Source organism: Heterocephalus glaber, unplaced genomic scaffold (assembly GCF_053883595.1).
Source record: "Heterocephalus glaber isolate CG9 unplaced genomic scaffold, H.glaber_assembly_v1.0 deba00000281, whole genome shotgun sequence".
NCBI classification, from domain to species: Eukaryota; Metazoa; Chordata; class Mammalia; order Rodentia; family Bathyergidae; genus Heterocephalus; species Heterocephalus glaber.
In genome coordinates, this window is record NW_028258139.1 from 29,049,379 (window position 1) to 29,058,357 (window position 8,979).

At 43.6% G+C, this 8,979-nt stretch overlaps 1 pseudogene; it reads left to right on the forward strand.

Moving 5' to 3' along the window:
• Window positions 1-1,200: 1,200 nt before the first annotated feature.
• Window positions 1,201-2,250, forward strand: LOC147830257 (PEST proteolytic signal-containing nuclear protein pseudogene; annotated as a pseudogene).
• Window positions 2,251-8,979: the final 6,729 nt, after the last annotated feature.

Sequence of the window (8,979 nt, forward strand, 5' to 3'; positions counted from 1 at the left end):
ACTGAAGTCCATCCATGGACCAGCTAAATAATCGGTGCATGCCCCACAGCAAACATCACACAGCCGGCAAGCACTGGGCCCCAAGTATCTGCATCAGGAAGCGGCCTCCCGGACAGGCTAACTTGGGGGTGGTTTTGGTGTTGGCTTAGGCCTCATTCTGAGCATCCCTTCAGACACTGCTGCCGTGTGGAGGGCGATTCTCTTTGGAGCCCAGTTTCTGCTCATCTGAAAGCTGCTGGGAAACACCTGTCTGCCAGAGACTGGACACTGAGTTTGCTTCTGTGGGAAACAGAGCTGCCTCTTGGAGCCGTTGCTCAACCCCAGGCTCATTAGCACTTTGTACTTCTTGAGGTTTGTTTATCTACAGATCTTAACGTGCCTCAAACATTCATTAGCACTCACAGCACCATCAGCCCAGATACCCGGCCCCATTCTGCAGATGGGAGAGTGGATAGGAAGAGCTACGAAGGGACAGAGCCGTTCCCTGCCTACTGAGCAAGTGAGGCGCTGTGGCCAGAAGGAAAGTGAGGAGCCGAGGAGCCAGGCCTGGGCAGAGCACGTGGCGGGAGGTGGTGCCGGGCCCTTGTCGTTCCCAGGCCGAGGTGGAAATGAGGCAGGGTCCTGGGAGAGAATTTCAAAGTCTGCCAGACAGTGGGTATCTCAAAGACTTTGCTTGGATGGAAAGGCAGAGGAAATTCCCAAAGGACTCATTTCTCCTTCCCCTCTAGACCTCCAGCAGAAGGGTGAAGATCACCCTAAAAGCATCTAGATCAGCTTTAGTTGGGAGATCTACAGCCCAGAATAACAAAGCCCCATGAAGACAGTAGCAAGAAAGAAGGCAGAGAAGAGGGAGGTGTCAGACCCAAAGGGCGAGACAAAGCGCAGGACCAGAAAATAGGGCGGCAGCTCAGGAGCCAACGCTGAGTTCAAATCTCAGGTTGGAAAGATGTACCAGGAATTCTCAAAACGTTCACTTCTGTTAGCTCAGCAAACTGTCAAAAATCTCTCCAAAGGGAATCATATGAACATTTCCATAAAGTTATGTAAAAATATCTATAAATGCATTGCTTACGTAATTTATATTAACAAAAATAAATAATCTAAATGTTCAATATCAGGGGTCTATTTGCTGTTTTATGCCATCATAGAATATCACAGACTAGGTCATTCATGATGAACAGAAATTTATTCTTCACCGGTATGGAGTTCTGGGCATTGGACGATGAAGGTGCTGGTGTCTGGATAGGGCCTTCCTCCTGTATCCCTGCATGGTGCAGAGCAGGAGAGAGAGACAGAGACAGGACAGAGACAGGGAGAGAAAGAGATCAACCAACCACAGGGGCCAAACTCAGTTTTATAACAAGCCCACAGTCGTGATAATGAGCCCACTCCCATGATATCAACACAATAGGTTTTAATCCACGCATATGATTCTAAGGACTTACTCACTTCTCAGTTGACTCACCTCTCAGATATTGCACCAGGGGTTAAATTCCCGACACTGAACTTTAAAAGGCAAATTCAAACCACAATGTGTTCAGAGACATTACATCGCATCAGTATTACACAGTCGTTAACAGTATTTCATGAAGAAAAGGTCATGGTAAGTAAACAAAACTTCATAGTAAGTAATTAATATAACATAAAGATGTCAAAGAAAACAGAGTTATATACTAAAAATTAGAAGAAGATAATATAAATGTATGTGGATAATTTGGATGATGGAGGACTAATATCCAATAAGTAAAAACTCCAAAAAAAGAAAGATCCAATCAAAAACTGGGCAACTGGAGAAGCCTGAGAAGCCGAACCAAGCTGGAGCTGCCAGAGTAATGGAGGGGAAGTTCCAGTCGCACTGCTGAGAAGCGATCAGCTGAAGAAGAAGCTGCAGACCTCCCGACAAAGCCTACAGAGATCTCCAAGTTTGGATTTGCCATAGGTAGTCAGACAACAAAGAAAGCATCAGCTATATCCATCAAACTTGGATCAAGTAAGCCTGAAGAAACTGTTCCAACTCTTGCTCCAAAAACCCTTTCAGTAGCAGCAGCTTTTAGCGAAGATAAAGAGAGTGAACCAGAGGAAATGCCTCCGGAAGCAAAGAGGAGGATAAAGAGTATTGAAAAGGATACACCAACATCAGCCAGACCAAACTCTTTCAATAAAGGAAAGCATGTGTTTTCTGATAACCAGAAGCTATGGGAACAAAATACAAAATCTCATCCTGGAAATGTCCATGACCAAGACAATTAAATGATGTGTTTTGAATTGGGGTGTGGGTTGGGGGTAAAGTTAAAAGGAACACTTTCCTCTTTTAAAATGGTATAAGACTGTCTCTGGAGCTGCTTTTGCTTTTGCTTTTGCTTTTTTTTTAAAGATTGAGTGGTACACTAACAAGTGAGAGTTTGAAATTAGAGGTAATTTATGTTTTATATACAGATTTCAAGACATTTGCTAATTTTGTAGTTTCATGTGATTAGTTCCCAAAGGTTACAGATAATAAAGAAATCAGAAATGGTACCTTTTTAAGAATTGCATATGTTTTTAGACACAACTATTAACACATTCAGAGGGAAGCGAAAAATAATTGTCTATTTAAAACTGTTAGCAGTAACTCCTAAAATAACTCCCTCATTACCTAAACTGACTGTCTGGCTCCCGGGAACAGCCTTACAGAGAAAGGGGGAGTAGTGTATTGAAAGGAAAATGTTGCTGGACTACTGAATGAAAGTAAATTTAGATAAAATTAAAACAGTTTTTTTCCTTATGGGCATTTGTTTTGTTATCATTTTATTAGGTATTGCATTGCTATCAGTGGATACAGATGCTTAGCTCTTTTACTAAAAATAATTTTTTAAAAAAATTTCTGTGTGAAGTATCATGTTTGAAATGGCCCATTTCACTTTAATGGTCTTGTCTACCTTCATTAGTCTTCAAAGAACAGCCATTTGCCAAAGTAAATCAGTGTTTTGAATGTGCTTCTCTTGGTTTTTCTTTATTTATTAGCTAATTCTTGAAAGCATTTCCACCAGAACTTGAGGCAAATCATAAGGAAGCTGTTTCTTTTAAAATAAAAACCACCACCAAAAATTTAAATGTACACACTGTTTAAGTATTTGGCTGGTTTATTTTTTAAAAGATATAAACACCAAAAAAAAAAATTTAACATTGTAGAAGATGGAAGACAATAAGATGCATTTTCTGTAACTTTGTCTACACATTTACATTACTAAGTTGTTAAATCCAATTTGAATTAAACTCACTATAGGATTTCTTATTAGAACAATTATATGGTTTATTTTAAGTGTATACATACTGCCCAGTGGCCTGGGCATATTGTAGGTACTGAAAATGAAAGAAAATGCATCTTCAAACACATTTTATAGAATTGTTCATCACATATACTGTTAGATTTGTGCACTGTAGGGTGTTTTGTTTTGTATTTTTGTATTGTATATGGACTTTTTTAAAGTGACAGTTAAACACATCTTTGAAAGCATAGTCACAGAAGAAAGAAAAGTGTTACAGTGATTTCCTTCAGATTCTTACAATGTTAAATTTGGAGGCAGCTTCAGACTATTTTATTGGTGGTAGTTACTTGCTGATCTTTTTTAATAGTAACTTCAGAGAAGAAACCTCCACATATGCCTAATAAGTTGTTCTTTTACATTACAGTTTAGATTAAGCCCCAAGTAAAACAATGGAAATGTATATAGAACTATTAGTTCTTACATGATTTAATTATACCAAGATACATGAATTTAACTTTAACTTTACTTTTATGTAGGCAAACTGTTCATTTTTGTCCATTTTACTGTTTGTTAAAATAACATCCCTCTCCTACATACTCTTTTCTTGACCCAAATGAAATACTAATCTAAGATCAAGATGAGGAGAGAAACGACCGAGATGAATGTCTTTACTAAAATAACCAATAAATTTTGTCAAACTCAAGAAAAAGAAATGGGCAAGTGAGATGAACAGGCACTTCACAGGAGATGAAGTACCAATGGCCAATACGTGAAGAAATGCTTAACATCACTGGCCATTAGAAAAATGCCAATTAAAACAACACTGAGATTCCACCTCACTCCAAAAAGAATAGCCTTCATCGAGAAATCAAATAATAACAAATGCTGATGAGGCTGTGGTGAGAAAGGAACCTGTCTACGTTGTTGGTGGGAAAGTAAACTAGTACAACCACTGAGGAAATCAGTATGGAAAGTCCTCATAAAACTAAATTCCATTTCACCAGCTATCTACCTTCTAGGTATCTTCCCAAAAGAGTTAATGACACCATATTACAGTGATCCATGCACATCCATGTTTATAGCAGCACAATTCATAATAGCTAACACTTAGAAACAGCCTATGTGTCCACCAGCACATGAATGGATAAAGAAAGTGTAGTATTTACACACAATGGAGCAGTACTTTGTTGTAAAGAAAGATAAACTTGAGTCACTTGTGAATGGATCTTCCTTGAGACCATAATATTAAGTGAATAAATCAGACACGCAAACTTAAATATCACGATTTCTCTTATATGAGAAACCCAAAGTATAAAGAAAGATCAAAATATAAAATGGATAACAGAAAGCAGGGAGACAGATCTTTCTAAATCAAAGGATGGAGGCAGGAAAGAGAAAGAGGTGGAAAAGGGAAGGAAAAAGGAATTAAGATGTGTTATGTGCAGGAACCACCTCCACACAAGGAATGGAAGCATTAAGTACTGGGAACATGTACTAATAATAATGTATCAGTCAGTCAATCAATAGATACTGTTATGCATGTATATTTACTGAAATGTCAACAATAAGCACATATTATTATAATTACAAAATGTTAATTATTTGTAATGTATTTTGAGTGTTTATGCACCTTTATTTAGGGACTCTCTCTACCTAGCAGACAGCTGCAGCGCTCTAAAGCAGATGCACAGGTAGAGGAGCAGGTGAACTTGTTGCCTGTCCCAGGATCCCCATGGCCAAGGTGCCCCAAGCTGTCTGCCTTTATGAGAGGTGTCATAGCCAGAAGGAGCCTGGATCGGCAGTCCAGAAATTTCACTGGTCATTCCGAGGGACCAACACTGCCTTTCAAATTCTTCATTCAAAATAGGAGCAACAGTGCATGCCCTAAGCTCCTCAAGTGGCATTTTTGGAAAAAGCATGCTCTGAGGGGAGCAGTTACCAAGTGGGAATGAGATAAACAGCATCCTAGACCTGAAGCTAAGGAACAGCTCTGGAGCCGTCTTCGGTAGATCTGCCCATCCCTATCCAGCCACCAAGAAGAAGTTGTTTCCAGGTGAGACGCTGGAGGCACATCCACCTCCTGCAGTCAGCTTTGGGATCACCCAAGAGACCAAATCAGGAGTGGAATCCGTGGAAGTTTATTGGCATCTATGTTCACCATGCTGCCTCTCACCAACTCAGGCTGTTTTAATGAGCTGGAACATGCCATTCCCAGCACAATCAGACTAGCAAGAGACTCACTGCTAGCAGGGAGTAGATCAGACTGAGTACTGGGAGCATTATGCATATTCTAAGAGCTTCTTCCTGGGACACACTCTTCGGGGGGGGGGGTCACTTGATTTAGCTTTTTGTATCACACGGTGTCTTCTTATAAAGGGTCAGTCCATTTCTGACATCAAATATATCATCAGTATTTCCTGATACGGTAGCCTACACATCTCCATGCCCCTCAGCTAACATGCCTTAAAAGCCATTTCTCAGTTAGAAAAAAAAAAAGATAGTTTGCTGCCAGCATTCATTTGATTGTCAGTGATCAGAATTAGTACATTGTGCAAATGCAAATATCATTACTAAAAACAGAGTGCTATAAATAGAATGATGTCTTCTGTTTCCGAAGACTGTCGATACTCCAGAGTGATACACAAATAATAACAACAGTAAGACATTTCATGGTGGCTCTGGGTCAGGTAAGGACTACAATCTGCGAGTTGTCTCAGGGTAAATGTGGCCACCAGCACCACGGGTGAGAATTCTCTGGGCAAATAGGAAACAGGTTACAAAATGAGCAGAACACAAGCTGCAAGGAATGATGACTGCAAGAAAAACAATGTTCTCAAATCGCCCTGGGAGCTGCAACTTCAATAGAAAATGTACTATAAATCTGCTAGAAGTCACTGAGATGACCATGGGAGCTTTGTCATAGCCACTAAGGGGATGCATGGTCAGGCATTTTGGTTGACCCTGCTTTGAAGTCCCGTGGTGTTAAGTGGCTCCCAAGCCAGCTTTGTCCTCAGACAGCTGCCACTTAACTCCTAGCTATCTGGTAAACATCCTTCGGGAAAATATCTTCACAAAGTACTCTGCATTAATCACAGATATGGCCAAGCCCTGGAGATCGGTGGGAGGATTCCTTTATCCACCATGGACCCAGGAAGCCATGAGTCAGAGGCATCCGCAGATGTTCCCTGGAAACCCACCAGGAACCCACACTGCACACAGCTATGCTTGTTCCTGAGAAAACAATACCTTGGTTGATCTTTTCCTACTTTGCACAATTACCTCACTCACAAAGCCTAGGAATCAGCAGCTTGCAAAATCTTGACAGGAGCATCAAAGCATGAAACAGTCACTGCGTAAAAAGTCAAAGCCAGGCATGGTAGTGCACACCTGTAATCCCAGCACCCTGGGAGGCCGAAGTAGGAGGATCCCAAGTTCGAACACAGCCTGGGCAACTAGGCGACTTAGAGAGACCCTGCATCAAGATTTAAAAAGAAAAATTGAAAAGGGCTGGGGATACAGCTCAGTGCAAAGGCCCTGGGTTCAATCTCCAGCACAAAAAGAAAAAAAAGGTCAAGACCTCAGGGCCAGGGTACTGGGAAGAGAGCTCAACCTCCTGGCCTCAGAGTCCTCATTCATGAAAGGACATGGCTTCCTTTGCTGCCCTCGGTGCTCTTCCTAGACACTCTCCAGCTTCCCGGGGAGGGCAAACAAGCCTTGCTCGCTGAGGGGAGGAAAGGCTGGGCCAGGCCCCACATGTTCATGGCTGCACGCAGCTTCTTGGTGCTCTTCCTGTCATCTCCCCCTTCACAGGTAAGGAAATGGAGGCCAAAGAGCAACAACCTGTCGCAAGTTACAAGGCTGGGAAGAGGCATAACTAAAATACGAACTCAAGTCTGACACCTGCGTCACACTGACCACGCTGTGGAGCACGGCCACCCTCGCAGTCCCGGCTGTGGCATCCTGGCCTGTGGACTCGGCACTCGGGCTGTTCTCTTCTCCCATTGTGTGGAGCTTTGTGGGGTCCCATGCTCAGGGTCACCTCATCATCTCACGGAGGTGAAATAGGAGAACACCAAGAGAAAGATGCCAGTCACCATCCCAATCCACCCACGCCGTGTCCTCTGCAATGCAGGGCTCTCCATTTCCCATGCTGCTTCCAGCCCTCCTGCTACAGGAAGCCTTTGACGCCTTTGATGCTTGGGTTTTGAGTGCAGAGATGTCCTGGCTGTCAGCTCCACCAAGGACGAGGGCAGGGTCAGCCTGCAGACGACACAGGACAACGTGAGGGAGCCCCGGGTCCACTCCAGTGAAGGTGCATGGTGCAGGTTAGAGAGTCGGAAGACACAGAAGTCACAGCTACAAATCATGGGCCCTTGGGAAATCCAATCACAATTTCCTCTTGTCCCACTTGGAAAACAAAAGGACGTTTTCCTTCAGTCTAGCGATGGAGACCTGCCTCTCAAAAGGAGCGAGGACGCAGGATTCCTGTAGAGAAATGCCTTCAGCAAGGATGCCCACCTGGTGTTCGACTTCAGGAAATGTGACCAGAGTTGACACACCCAGCTCCGTCTCACCTGAGGCCCCTCGAGAAGGAAAAGCCATTCCAGTGCATTCCAGTGATCTCAGGCTCTGCCCGCTTGAGGATTTCTCCAAGGACCCATTAGAGGGTGAACATCTTTCCCTATCAGTGCCCATCAGATGGCCAAGAAGGGCCATGGTGCTCCACAGTGCCCTAAACTAACGTCTTGCTTTAATTCTGTGACTCCATCAGTAGCCTCAGATGTTACTACACTGGGAAAATTACCTGTCACTCTATCTCCAATTTAAAGATTTATCTTTATGCTAAATTTTGGAGCATTGTCTGGCTGTGCCATGAGTTGGCATCGTTGTGCTCCAGAATTTCTCACTCCACCTCTGAGCTCGCTGTCTAAGCCCACGTCCACACTTAGTCAGTCTCTGGCCCCAGTGCAGGGGCCCAAGGAGACAGAGCCGGCCCATGCTGTGCTGGGAGCCTGTCCTTGGCTCCTGGCTCTCAGCCTCACTGCCAAGAGCTGGTTTCTTCTGATCCGGCACCAGCCACCCACTGATGTGGAGGAGGGAAACGTGACCTTTCAAATTCTAACTGCAAAGGCCTGTGTCCCTGGTCGTCTTAGTAATATTACTGTTACTACCATTGCTGGTGCTTTTTACCTTTTATTATTCTGCAAAACAAAGCTTCGTGAGTGTCTGAGTTTCAGAAAACTGTCAGGAACTTTAACCAGGATGTGGAGCACCAACAACTTCAGACAGGGAGCATGTGCAGCCTCTGAGAGTTGCTGCAGCTCCCGATACAGTGGTGTTCTCCCAGTGTCCAGTGGGTTACATCAGGCTTGTGGTCCTCAGCCTCCCTACCAGTGGAAGGAGATGCCCAGCTGGCCTTCTTAATAAACCAACTGCAGTCCTCTGAGGTTGGGCATGGGAGGAAGTCAGCCTCTTGACGCTGAAGTTATAGCCTGAGAGAGCCCCATCCCCACCTTCATGAAGATTTGGCTTCCATTCCCAATGCTGAGGAGCCTGGGTTCAGCTTTATCAAAGGGCCTGGAGCTCGTCCAGCTGAATCCAGACTGCCTATTCTTCCCTGTCCTCTCCCCATCACATCTCTCGAACAGCCTCCTCCGTAGGACTGTAGAGGAAAAAATTATCAGTAACTACAAGACTTGTAGACATCAGGAGTTAATAAAAATGGAAGGCG